Source organism: Anolis sagrei, chromosome 1, assembly GCF_037176765.1.
Source record: "Anolis sagrei isolate rAnoSag1 chromosome 1, rAnoSag1.mat, whole genome shotgun sequence".
Lineage (NCBI taxonomy): Eukaryota > Metazoa > Chordata > Lepidosauria > Squamata > Dactyloidae > Anolis > Anolis sagrei.
In genome coordinates, this window is record NC_090021.1 from 216,948,630 (window position 1) to 216,963,355 (window position 14,726).

A 14,726-nucleotide genomic window follows, 5' to 3' on the forward strand; every position below is an offset into this window, starting at 1 on the left:
CTTGTTTGTTGTTGGCTTTCACTTGGGAGCTGGAGGCCACTTAAAAATTCAAAAGAAGTAGTTTTATTGGGGGTGAATCCATCCCAGGCTGACGCCATTCTGAAGAGGCTTCCCTAATTTCCAGTTTGTTTTCTTCGACTTCATCATTATTACAGCATCACTTGTTTTACTTTCTGGTCCTACATGTTGTCCTCTTTGTGTGATCACTGGTTGTAATGCACAGCGAAAAGGCTACTGTCTGAGGCACATCCACATTCCTGCATTTCCACAGAAACCCTTTAACTGTTTCCTTGCCTCTTTTAAATGCACAAGCAACATTTTGTTCCACTCTTCCTATGAGACATACCCCATTTGCACTGCCATACAACATCCAGATTATCTGCTTTGATAGTCTAGATTATAAGCCTATATTGCTCTCCTTCTCTTCAGTGATAAGCTTGGATTACCAACCATGGAATAATAAGAGCAGAGACTGAAATATGGGTTAAATAAGAGCCACTTTATTTGACCTACCACTTAATTAATTTGCATTCAACCTGGAAAGGAGAAAGAGGTGGAAGCAAGCTCGTCATTTACTGGAAGATAAATTCATGGCACTCCCACCCAAATTCCAGGTTTGTTCGATATGTGAGAACAAACCCCAAGACTCTTTCCCAGAAAGCTGGGTCCAGAGTAGTCCTAAACAATTTCCAACATCCTTTGGTTTGGTGGGGTTAGTCCCTGGGACCCTTTGCAGCTGCCCACCTCTGCTTTAGTGGATTGGCATCATTGGGTTGCAATGGGTTCAGAGCTTACCCTTTCCAGACTGCTGGGCAGTTCAGTTTATCTCACACTGCCATCGTTATTGTAACAGTAACTCAGCTTTAAAATGTGTTGCTGAAAACAAGGGCTGAAATATTTATTTACTTCACTAGCATGCAGCTGAACATTAATAATTTACAGTGTTCTACATTTGCTCCTTAATATTTTAAGAACAATTGTTTATATATTTTGGCAAAGTGTTAAAGAACAGGACGGATCGAGTGAATGAACAATGTCTTAATTTTTCCTCCTACTTCCTTACGTTCTTTCAGTACTGTTATCTTGCAATAAAACATTAATATCAGCATTTCCAAGTAGTATGCCTATAAGAAAGCCTTTTTACTAGTCTTAGAAATTTCCAATATAGTTTGAACATTTAGCTTTTGTTACAGGATTTTATCTCACTGTTTATATTAATGCTTATATGGGTTTATCCATAGTTATGTTTTTTTTTTTTTATCTCATGTATTGTATTTTTCTAAAAGGAAATTCCCTACATTGGTTAAAAAAGCCCTCCGATGTAAAGTAAAAAATCATGGTTGGACAAATAGCTCCTAAAGTAAGACATTCAGACCACGTATCAAGAAATCCCATCCTCATGCTAACTTAGAATATGGATATATTGATGGCTCCTTATAGTCTATTAACCCACACTTCAAATATACACTGTTGCTTAGTTCTATTAAGGCAGAGATGAGCAAATTGTGCAGCCCACCAGATCCCAAAATGGAGAGTCCTCAGAGCCTCTGAGGTGCTGGAACATTTTGCTAAAGCTTGCAACATTAAATATTTGACTTGCCCCATCCTGAAATGTTCTTGCCCTTCCTCCCAAATCCCTATTCTCCATCTCTACAGTAGTTATTGTTCAAGGTTTCTTTCCTTTTACATCAAACCTGCTACTGAACATTATTTGATACCTGCTATACAAAGCTGTACAAAGCTTAAGTTATCAATAGAGAAAATGACTATGAATCCAGTAAGCCATTGTTAGAACAGAATCTTAAACTAGCATATCTGTTTTTCTAATGTAAGATATAATGGACATAGTGTTGTTGGTGTCTTTCAAATGCTAACGTTCCCCTATAGAAGTGGCTGCACATTTTTTGTCAGATGTGCAATGCCTATATGCAGTTCAGGGCCATAGAAATTAGATGACTCCCATAATCATCATCATCATCTTTATTTATATCCCACACCATCTCCCCAATGGGGACTCGGAGTGGCTTACATGAGGCCAAGCCCAAACAACAATTACAATAAAGAGAAACCAAAAACGCAAACCGAAAACACGAACTCCCATCATATCACACATTATTTCTTTAGTGAAAGCTATTCCCACTTGAAAGGACAGATTATTCCAGAAGGCATAACTGCCTGCTGGTAGTTTGCACTTTATTCAATTGGTCTGTTACATTCTACCACAAGCGATCAGACCAAAACACCACAGAGGCACTACATCTATTAAAGCAGGTAAACAGGCCACTCTCAGATACTTAGAGAAGATGTCTTCCTGAAGAACGATTATGCTAACTGAGCAGACTATTTGAGGGCTCTCAAGAAGAATGAGCAGCACCATAAAAAAAACCCACCGTGTAGTACTAAGTGCACTTTTTCTGACAATTTCTTCAGCTTGCAGGAAGGTCTCAAGTGGCACCTAGGAATTAAATCCACATGAAGTGGCTAGATTAACAGCTTTGTCTCGTGTCAAGCCGCACACTCTTCACAACAAGTGCTGGTATCTTTGTCCTGGACAAATTCAAAACTACACTTTTCCCAACTATTTGCAACACCCAACTAAAAAAAAAAAAGAATTGAGTTTGCTGCTGAAATACAAGTGAGATTGGAAAAATGTCAATTGCTTTGTAATTAGATTTGGAATTAGTACATGAAAAATTACAACAGCTTCCCAAGAGAACAGCAGCAATCTTCCTCCTCATCATCATTATCATTATCTGATGTGGCTACTTCACTAGTGACAAAATCCACTCATAGTGAATGATGGAATGGTTCCACTTCTAATATGCTGAAAGATGACGAAGCTACTGTTTTTCTAAACTCGGACAATACCTCTCAGAGGTAGAGATTGCACCAACTCAGAAGGTGCAGTACACGGGGGGGGGGGGGGGGGGGGATAGAAGCTCTTTATTACAACAAATAATCAGAAGTCTTTAATACCCTGAAGTGTATTACTCTCATGTAGCCTATTAAACTATATGACAACTCTCGCATTTGCTTGTTCATCTAATTGATGTTAGATAAAAAGTACACTTTGAGGTTACTTGGAAGGCACATTTTGATGACTTCAGATTTCTTCAAGTTCACCAAAATCTGATAATGGATTAATCAGGAGTTAAAGCCATTCAGACAGGAAGTCCAATGCCTGAGATGTGATTGTTCTTTCTCCTACAGGCCAGTCAGATACCTCAGGAGGAAGCATAAAATGGAACTGTATTTTATGCCAAGTAAATTCAGGGAAATCTTGCTTGCTGATTAGTGAGGAATTTATTACATGGTAGTCACGGGCTTTTCAGTCTTGCAAGAAAACAATACAAATCACTAAACAGTCATGACAGAGATATCCCTTGTGCTGTGTTACCACAGTTTACAAGAAGAAAACACTTTTCTCCTTACCGAAGTGTCAGTTGGCCAATAAGTTAGTTTTAGCATCACACAGATAGAGAGACATTATAGGTCCTTTTACAAGAGGGGCTGCTGGCATGACTTAGAACAATGAAACTGATATGAAAAGACTGGGGAAACCTCACCAGAGCAAAGGATAAGAACAACAAAATGAAATTGACAAGTCCAATGAACAGGAACAAAACAGCAAACAGGGGTGGACCTTGTCAACAAAATTGGATTTAAAAACTGCCTCCAACTTTATAAAAGGGATAATATCAAAAGACTGGGACAGTGGGGGGTCATATCAGCTGTTTACAAAGATATGAAAATCATTATGTTACATTAAACTGAAGTAGAAATCATCTAGCCCTCCACTCCTACCTTGGCTTAAGCAACCATTTGACCTATGGAAGCATAAACCATCACCATGTACTGACCAGCTTGATGATTTGAGGAAACAAAGATAAATATTGGAATAGTAATTACAAGTCAAGTAGTGAGATTATTGAAAGTGAAGGAAAATAGGTGTTAGGCTGCCAATGAGATGTTCTATTCCAAGGGCCCTTCTACACATGGTTAAAAACCCAGAAGTAACCAGGATAAAAAAGGGGTGGCTAAATGAGCCAAAGTGTAAGTGGAATCAGGTTAACAGCTAAAAAGCTATCTGAAGTTAATATCTGCAAGACAACTTGAGTGTGTGGGGCAAGTTACAAAAGAAAAGGCAATCCTGTAAGTAACCTGGACCCAACCCATGTAGGGCTTTTAAATAGATGACTTATACTTTATCATTTGCCCAGAAACTAATGGCAACCAATTGAGTGATTTTAATATAGATATATGGAAACCATGTGAAAGGCTTGCCATAAGGCCAACAAACATTGGAAATTATTTAAATGCACATAACCATGACACCACCACCAACAACAAAGATCAGCAAACCCACATACACCATTAATTAAACTGGGGGTAATAGTGTATGGGCAATTTATCCTGGGACTGATCCAAAGTGTCAAAATCCAGACTGACCCAGGGATGGTTTCTACTCCAAGCTCCCGGGCTACTGCAGAGGCGGGAAGGGGTCCTGACTGTCCATTGACACTGAACCCAGTTGGACACCACTGGATGGCCACCTTTTCCATCCACACTTTTCTTATTGTGGCAGTCAACAGGAACAAAATTGCCGGTGGTTGCCAATTGTCAATTGAAGTGATATTGACAAGGGTACCAGGGTGATGTAGAAGAGAGGAGGAGGAATCGCTCTCCTTCCCTTCCTCCCTTCTCCAACTGCTGTTTCGCTCTAATGTTATTCTAGGCAATCAGCAATGACTACCAGCCATTTCATGACCACTGGCCACCACTATGACAAGAAAAGGAGGAGGGATGGTAAGTGCTTTCTTGTGTTTCTGGACTGTCTGAGGTTGCCTGTGTAAAGCATTTGCAGCTGGCTCCATTTAGAATTAGCCCAAATGTTTACATATGCCAAAAGTTTGGATTTTTGAGGAAGATTTGGAGCAACCTGTGACATTGGTTAATGCAGTTTAAGACCACATTAAAGTGGTTTTGACCTGTCTTAACATGAATCATCTCCATGTATCATGCAGCCACCATGAAGCTGATTCACTTGCCTCATGGTATAAAGGGTTTATATAGATGTGCCCTGGCAGCCACAGATTGAACTAATTTAAGTTTTCAGTTTTGTACAGAGGTAGCCCACTGTGGAGCACTGTAGAAGTCTAACTTTGAGGTCACCAGTACATGCACTTCTGGTTTTAAGTTCTCTAGCTCCATGAAGGGGCACAGCTTGGTGTAACAGCTGACAGAAGCCACACTTGGCGATCATCTCTATCTGGGCTGTCATTTAAAGCACTTGATCCAGAAGCATCCCTAGAATGTAGTTGAATATGTCACTAGAGCATTCTAGTCCAAGTGTGCTAAGAGCAAATTCAGCTGAGAATTTCAGGATGACTTATGGTCCTTCTGCACAGGCCCTGTATCCAATCCCAGGTATTTCGTTTATCCCAGATTAAAGCAGAAAGCCTGGGATCTGATCCTGGGATAGAGGGTCTGTTTGGAAGGGCCCTTAACAATTCTATGATATCCAGTGGTACAAATGAAAAAGAAATTGAAATTGAAAAATAAGATTATCAGGATGATCTACATAGAAGAGCTGGTCAACTAATCATAATGGTGTACTCCAAGAAACCCAGAAGCTAATAAATAAGATACTTCAGTAAGCATGATCCCTTTCATCATCTTTGTATTAAAACAGGAGTATTAAAACAGAACCATGTATTGTGATACACATCACTACGTGCAATTTTTTTTAGACGCGCTGCTGATATTTGAAAAATAAAATATTTGGGGTGCAGGATATTCTATATGCTGAAATAGAAATGAAATGAGAGGGAACATTCAGGAATGATTGGGTCCCTTGCCTTTACCATTTTCGTATTCCAGGGGTCAGCTAGAGCTTTGACAGAATCGTCTGCCAAGGAGATAGGCTAATTCCCAAGAGCCTTTAGGAATCCATCTGGATCCATAAGCCTTTTGGGGCAAACCATCTTAATCAATCTCCCACCCCTGAGGAGGTCTGAAGTCCCAGTGAGTCTAAACCCAACCAGGTAGTGATCAAAAATCCAAACTTTTTGCATATGTAAACACTTGGGCTAATTCTAAATGGAATTAGCCGCTGCAACTGCTTTACACAAGCATCCTGTATTTTCAAAACTGGTTATCCATGACAACAGAACTGTGACAATTTCCTCATCACTACAATCCTCATGATCCCATCCTGTACAGAAAACAAGGTCCAGCATCATGAGTACAACCAGATACCATTTGGGACAGACCAAGGTTGGCATGGAGGCCATGAAGTCCTGAGCTACTCTTGACAGGACAGTCTCAGCATGAATGTCGAAGTCTCCCAACACTATTAGCTGCTGAGACTCTAACACCAACCTCGAGACTACAGCGGCTAGCTCAAGAAGACTGTTGAGCAGCAGCGTGGGCAGTACATGAACAGAATACCTATCCTGTCCTAGTTACCCATCTTTAAATACACTCCAGTCAACAATGTTGACTGTGTGATGGGGAACCTGGTCAGGGAGATGGAATCACAATAGACCACTGCAACTCCACTTCCTCACCCCCCAGGCCTTACCTTCTACTGCACAGAGAATCCTGGAAGGCAGAACTGAGATAGATTCCACCCCCTCTCACCCCCAGTCTCATCCGGCCTGCTCTCTGTGATACAACCCAGGGCAGCATGCTCATCCAGCTATTTTTCCATTTACTGGCCTGGCATTCAACAGCAGCATTTTCAACCTAGGGGGACTGTCACCCTAGTTATCCAGGCTGTTTGATATAGGAGACAGTTTGGGGGCAATAAACCCACTATTCCATTTCCCATTTTATTGGTACTAAAATCATCTTACCCTTCCGCATCTCCTCCTGCCCTTATGATTCTCATGGCTGCCCCACAAATCTGGGGATTTTCTCCCTTCTTAGAAAAGCACGTCCTTCCTGTATGGGGCAGGCTAACAGATGACAAATAAAAATATTATATAACATCAGATAGGCAGATATTAAAAGCAAGGTAATAGACTTGAGGTCAGCCAGTCAAAGAGACAAGCCCTTGCCCTTGTGCCACCCCTGAAGTGGTTCCCCCAAGGGGGCAAACTCCTTTGGTGTCATGCCTTTGGTGGTGCCCCTGACCCTGCAGGTGTCCTCATTTTATCTCCCAGCCTCTGGAGGAAAGCAGATTTTTCTGCTGGGCCTTTCATCAGTTATTCAGTTAGACCTGTCTGCAAGGAGCCAGTCACCAGGAGCTGAGGTCAAAGGCAGCTACAGCAAATAAACACTGCCTCTTCTTCCAAGGTCCCTGAGCTGATGTTCCCTTGGCTCTCTTGGATGGTGCTGTGATTGTGTAGACATCCACAGCAGAACTGGTTCCCTTAAATTCACTCCCGATTTGGTTTAAGTGGTTGCACAGAACAGTCCTCAGAATTAGTTTTGAAGAGTTAGGACTGAAAGAAAGCCAAGGTGGCCTGGTCATAAAAATGCAATATATTAGCAAATCTAATTTGATTAATAGACTGAATTAGCAACAAAGTGGTATCAGGATTAGGCATACTAATGTCTTCTGTACATCCAGAACTATGGCTCAGAAATCTCTGTCCATTGGCTCTGCTAGCTGGGACTTATAACTATCGTAGTCTAAAATGTTTATTTACCTAAATATCAAAATTCTCAAACATTTATATAGGTCCACTAGTTGTTGCAGCTTGATATGTCAAACCTGCAATTAAAAGCAAATGCAAGGGTTTAGACCTCAGAAGTTCAGCAAAAGTTTAAAAGTATGCTTTAGTTTCCTCTATTTAATGACATTAGGGAAATACATTCCAGAAGAAACTGAACCTTAGTTAACAACAAAACTTCCTGGACCAATTAAATTCAGTTCTATCTAGTAACTAACCAATATAAAAAGGCTATCAAAACAACAAGAAAACAAGTATTAAACTTTAACTTAATAAACAGAAAGGCATATAGCACTGATAGAGTAAATCAATGAATGCAGCATATCAGGGGAAAATAAAATCTTATCCCCTTTCACGCAAGTCAATTCATGGATACTACAAACTTCAACATAGGGCTTTTAAGGGACAATGCAACACCCACAAGTAAAACAGAAATGAATGATAGCAACTGGCTAGTCTGCCTTCATGGCCTTTTGAATGTGTAATGTAAGGATAAAAACAGATTATTGGTCTTTTGGGACAGCCTAGACCAGTAAAGCGAGTACTAAAAACCCAAAGTAAAGCCACACAGAAAATGTGCAGGGGTTTCCATGTCCATTGAGAAATTAAGCCAGCCAGAAGCATCTTATAATTGGTATTAAGGCTGCTCTGACCAAGATATCATGTGAATATATTTTGTTTCACAGCAGTTGCAGTTAAGGTTAAAGCATGAAGAACTATCATGCCTGAGAATCTACGTGAAAATCAAACAACTATAGTCACTGGTACCAGAATCCCAACAAACCACTCTGTCATGTTATAGTAAAATTAGAGATACCTGGGGCAGGGGGAAACAAAGAATCCCACCGCTGCCACCAGTATAGTAAAATTAAAGGGCCACAGCTTGGGCAGGGTGGTCAAACAATCCCACCGCTGCCACCAATATAACGGAAATTAGCTGCAGACCATAGGTTAAATATATCAATGACCGATGTTATTGGTAGTATTAGCCACCACCACCTCAGCTTTATTGGTCTGAGGAACCAAAGGTGTGAATGTGTTGTAGGTAAAGGTGTGTTTGCCCTGGATATCTTCTATTACTCCTTAACTGACTGACTGGACTTTAAAAGTGCTTGACAGACTGAGGCTTACACCAGCTAAAAGTGAACTAGAAAAAGTTTATTGAGCTTTAAACAAACATCTACTCATAGAATGAGTGGTACAGAAGCGTAATCCAGATGTAGAGACTTAGATATTTAAACAAGTAGTGTTACTGACAATAAAGCTTTTAAAACTGTGAGTTTCCTTAAACACACTGTTCTATTCTTAGAAACAGTATCTACTGGAGAACAGGCCCCTATCTGTCTCACACGCAGGGCAATAAGCTCTCTCTTAAACTTCTCCTAAGTTTAATAAGACAAAACTCTCTTTTACTGGTCCTCTTAACACAGTAAAACCCTAGCCTTTGTCTCAACCTTATTCCCTAACCTTAAGGCTCACCTTCTAGCTTTCTTTCCTGTCAGAACCCTATTTTAGCTTCCTCTCTTAAAATCCTGTCCCTCTGTGTCTGATGTCAAGACACTTCTCCCTCTTTTTCTGTCAAAAGCTGACAGCCTTTTTCCCTCTCTCAACCGACTCCTCCCCCAATTGCTCCACCCAATCAGGAGTTGGCCTGACTCCTCCTCCTGCCTCTGCCTGTCCTTCCAGATGACAGCTACTGTCACTCAGGCCTCGGCCTGGTCGCCTAAAAGGTAGATTTCACTACACATGTCATTAGGCAAAGTGACAATAAACCAAGGCAGGACTATGATAACAGCTGAATGCTGACCTGTGTTAAAGTTTGCTAAAATCAAGCCCCAAAACATAAAAAGGAATGAAAATATAAAGTAGAAAGCTCTGCTTGTTACAGAATGAGTGTGTTTGTTGTTAATGAGAACATAAGAGACAGGCTAATTCTGAACCTACCAAATGGTAAATAAAAATAGGAATTGACTTGAGCAATAATAGACCTCATCCCACAAAGACGGAGAAAGTGGGGTGAATCGTCTTCTTATCGTTTCTATTCACATTATAGATAGGGTCCTACTGAGCCCATTAAATGGCACAGGAGTGCTTCTGGTGGCTGCATGTGGGATTTCTTCTTTAAAGTGCATAGAAATGGAGGATTTTGAAGTTGGAGAGGAATCAACTCCACTGCTCTCCCTGTGCTTAAAAACGACTAAACCTGGGTATTTTAAGGTGGGATGGAACTGTTGGGTTTGTAACTATTGTTAAATTCTCAATTTCCTTTGGAAACAGAAGGCCACTGAACACCACACTAAGAAGATGATTCCCTCTGCCCCCCCCACCTTTATGGGATGTGGTCCCAAGCTAATAGTGCTGTTCTTAATTGATAAACTGGAGAAATATACTCATCTCCCCCACTGGTTTTGGGGGCTACATAGTTGTGGCATTTTGCTCCTTTCCTAGATTGTATTCAGAGAAGAATGAAAACTTTTTCTCAGTCTGAGATTCAAGTAGGTTACAAATGTATGTATTTATTTATTCCTTCATTCATTCATTTATTAATTATTTGAAACATTTATATTCAGCCCTTCTCACACCGAAGGGGTCTCAGGGCAGGGCATTCCAGGACATTCATTAACAATAAATATACACAGCATTAAAATCAGTTATATCTACTTTAAAATCAGCTGTTTTAAACCATCTCAAGACACCATGCTGGCGCCAGTCAGCAGAATAGGTTTCCTATTATTGCCTCATGGCACTGCCTCAAAAGCTTAAACAAAGATTAAAATAGATTAAACATTAAAATTCATATCTAGAAATAAAGTAATAAAGTAATAACAACATTAAAAGCAATTAAAAGCAAAACCAAAAAACAATATAGTGTTGGATAGTGATGAAGGGTAATTTTCTTCTCTCCCCCCATCCCCACTTACTGTTACACAGTTGTATGTCAGAACTATATTGATCAACCAGAACAACCAGCAATGGACATACCTTCTGCCATCCCCTGCTTGAAACCATTTCAGATACATCCTTATACATATTACATTGGTTTTTTTTCTTGTTTTCACAACACTTGACGAGTTCTGAACAATAAATTACTCATTAAAGTGAAATCCTGAGGTGCTTTGCTTTTAAGCATTAATCAAATCACTATTTTTGGGGCGTAGGGGGAGAGAGAGAGAGATCAGCAGAGTAGCCACATGAGTGAAGATATGCTGACTGGTCCTTGATTACAGTAGAAATATTATTCTATAAAATTATAAAATACCAGCTCTCTTCATCTAAGGATGGGCAAAGTGCCAGTATTAAATCAGCAAGCCTAGTACAAAAGCATTTTGTGAAATACTGTGTATGTTCAGGTAGATAGTAGTCCTAAACACTAAGATTAATGAGACAGAACAACTGCCATTGCAATTAAAATGTGGTTTTAGCAGCAAAATGTCTATTTAGTGAGGATATAGTCTACATTAATTAATATCAATGTCATATTTTGTCTTGTGATTTCAAAATGTACTTTAAAAACCTTTGTATGTTGATTTATGTTTGCCATTCAGTTTATGAGATTACATTTTTTTACTATGGCATACTTTCCCCCATCTGGGGAGATTTCATGGTGTAGCAACAAACCCTTAGGGAATGGCATTTTGGAACAGCAGAAGATGGCAACAATAACAACATTTTCCCCATTTGTAAGGCATAGAAGTACATTATTTCTATGATGGAATTAAAAACATACAGTCTTTCTGCCAGTTTTCATTCTTAACAATCTTTACAGGCTGATTTAAATATATAAAGTTTGATCCAATAACCCCGTATATATGGCAAATTTCACTTTCTTAGTTTGCACCAGCATGAATCTGGCAATATTATGTAGCAGTTATGGGCAAAAATTAAATGCAGTAACACCATCAATGGGTTTCTTCAGCCATGGCAACTGCAAAGCTGTCTTGCCACTTCAGAGCATTTAAAAGCTCCTTTTTTGAACTACAAATCCCCAAATCATAAAAGGATTCATGCTGGATGAGAGCAAAGTCCCAATCCAATGTTCTGCTCAACCAAATGCCAACAAGAAATCCAGAAGCAGGATATAAGTGCAACTATTAATTCACATTCCTCACCAATTGATATATGGAGATGTACTGACTCTCATGTGTGTGTGTGTGTATGCAACTTCAAGTCACCTGCTGATTTTTGATGACCCTATGAATGTAATAGTGTTATATAAGACAAGAACTAATCAGAGGTGGTTCTGACAGTTCCTTCTCCTGAAATATAGCCTACAGCACTTAGTATGCATTGGTGATTCTCTCATAGTGGAGATGATTTACAACCATCCTGACTAACAGACAGTGTTAGTATATGGAGTTTGGGGATGAGATGTCACCAGTATGTTGATGATGCTCAACTTTCCATCTTATTTCAAAGAAGCTGTCTTGGTACTGCATCAAGTCCCTGCTATTGGTAATAGACAAGACAGAAGTGCTCCTTCTCAGTCAAAAGGCAAGTCTTAAAACTAGACAGGCAGAGAACAGCAATACAGCCTGTGTTAAATAGAGTTATAAATCCTATGAAATCTTAAATTTGCAGCTTGCATGCATTCTTGGACTCAACCCAGAACCTGGATTTCTAGCCTGCCTAGTTTTAAGATCCATGTGAATGGACTTTCTCTCCATCCTGCTATCATCACACACACATTTGGTGAGTGTGCAAGAGAGAGCTTTCTCAATAGTGTCTCTCAGAATATAGAATTCCTTTCCATGGCTGACAGTTGCTCTGCTTTCTTTTTGCCAGCAGACAAAACTTTTTATTTACTAGGGCCTTTCACTGTTAGCTGGCCACTGAAGAAAGTCTTTTCATTGTCTATGCTATATTTTTATCATTACTTTAATGTTCAAACTGCATTATATAGCAATGTAGATGAGGCCTTAGACAACCATCATCCTATCCTATGATGTCATGTTTTGGTGTTATGGTAGAAAGCTGCCTAGTTTTTCATCAAAGCAACCATGCAAATAGGGAATGTGTCTGTTGTTTTTACTTAGACTAGAACACAAAGACAATAGAATCACGGGATGACAGAGTTGGAAGCAACATCAAAGGACATCTAGTCAATCCCTCTGCCATGTAGATATACCCAACCAAAATCCTCCTGGTAGCTGGCCACTCACTCTGTCATTCTCCAGGCTGAAGATCTTCAATTCCTCAAAAAGTTCATTATAAAAGTTGTTTTCCAGACCTTTATCATCTTGGTCATTCTTCTCTTGACATGTTCCACCTGAAGAAAGGTTATGTTCATACCAGTTCAAGTTGTGAGAAATCTCAGTTATGAATCACTTTCCCCTAGTTTGGTTCTTTCTGTATTTATGTATTTATTGTTGACCTGTCTCCTGATATGGGACCTAAAAGTTTGCTTCAAACTAAAAACCTATTCTTTATTTCACACAGAAACTCTGGATTAAATGTAAACATTTAGTATCATAAAATAGGAAAGATGAGCAACCCATCATTTATTAGTAGCTGTTTAAATTTAGAACAATGGCCTTCACAAAAAGTCAGAAGAATGTTAGGATATAAGTAGAGATATTGTAAATTGAACACGGCATCATATAATCATAGATAGAGGTAATGGTTTAAACTAAATAAAATGTTTTTCAGATAATGTAGGATTCAAGACTGATGAATGACATTTACAATGTCTTTCTAAAGCAAGGAGTAACAATTTGGTCTTCACTCCCATCATGCTTCACCACTGGCAAACTGGACAAGAATAATGAGAGTTGCCATCTATATCTGAAAGACTACAAGTTATACATCTAAAGATATCTACCAAAATTTAATAACCATAGAATTACATAAACATGATTTATACACACCTAGTTTTATTGCTACTGGAAAACTGGACCTTTAGGAAAGCAACAACCCCAGGAGTGAAAATCATGGGATACTCGGAAAATTGTGACAGTAGGTATTACTACTACTACTACTACTACTACTACCAAATTGATGGAGGGAATCAGATATTCAAGAAGATGATGGTTAACCTAGCTGATATTTTTTGTCCTAGACTCCTGAATGGCTTGTGTCATTAAGATGACAGGACCCATGTGATCTGATAGCACTAAATTGTTAGTCGAAGCTCAGTACATTAGAGCACTCTGCATTAATAAAGAAGACACAGAAACAGCAACAATGATTTTTGCTAATGGCTCATCAAGTTAAAGATACTTGGAACAATGTAGGCTTCAAGATATGGGAAGAAAAGCAATGAGCAGACATCCTAAAAATGAGAATAGTGTAGTCATAGTAATTTTTCATAATGACAGGTTACCAGGCTGTTAAAATAAAGAATGTGATAGTGAGCGAAGATGCCGATTTTGGTTTAATTAACTGGGGGTGATGACAGATAGACTTTCTAAAAGTGTTGTAGCTTGAATGCACATCCATTCCTTTTTTCTTTTTTTTAGCCATTTGTTTTCAGAGCTGGAACGTGTTGTTAATGTAATTTAACAACACTTATGGCTGTCCACAAATGTGAAATTTTACCTGTTTTATTTTCATTGAATTTCTTGGATTCTACCTACATGCTTGTCCCACTCATGTTCTGGATGGGGCAATAATACAACACATCTTTCTAACCTCATCAAAATATGTGTATATTTTATGTACATCTTTCCTAATGTGTTGATTCTGCACACATTTTTCATAGACATGTTCTCATTGACTTCTGTGACTTTAAACCCCAGTACCAAATGGCTTTAAACCCGAGTGCCACTAAAGTAGGCATTAAGATTATGAAAGTTTTCCTATACCTTAACCCAAAGGGGCCTGCAGTCAAGAAATCAGAGGAAGACTAGACTTCAAAGGGCATATTTTTATATATGGTTGTGAAAACTGGACAGTGAAGAAAGCTGATAGGAAGAAAATCAATTCATTTGAAATGTGATACTGGAGAAGAGGTTTTTGGATACCATTGATTGCTAAAAATAAAAGGATATGCTCCTAGACTAAATCAAGCTTGGACGCCAAGATAACTAAAATGAGACTCTCATACATTGG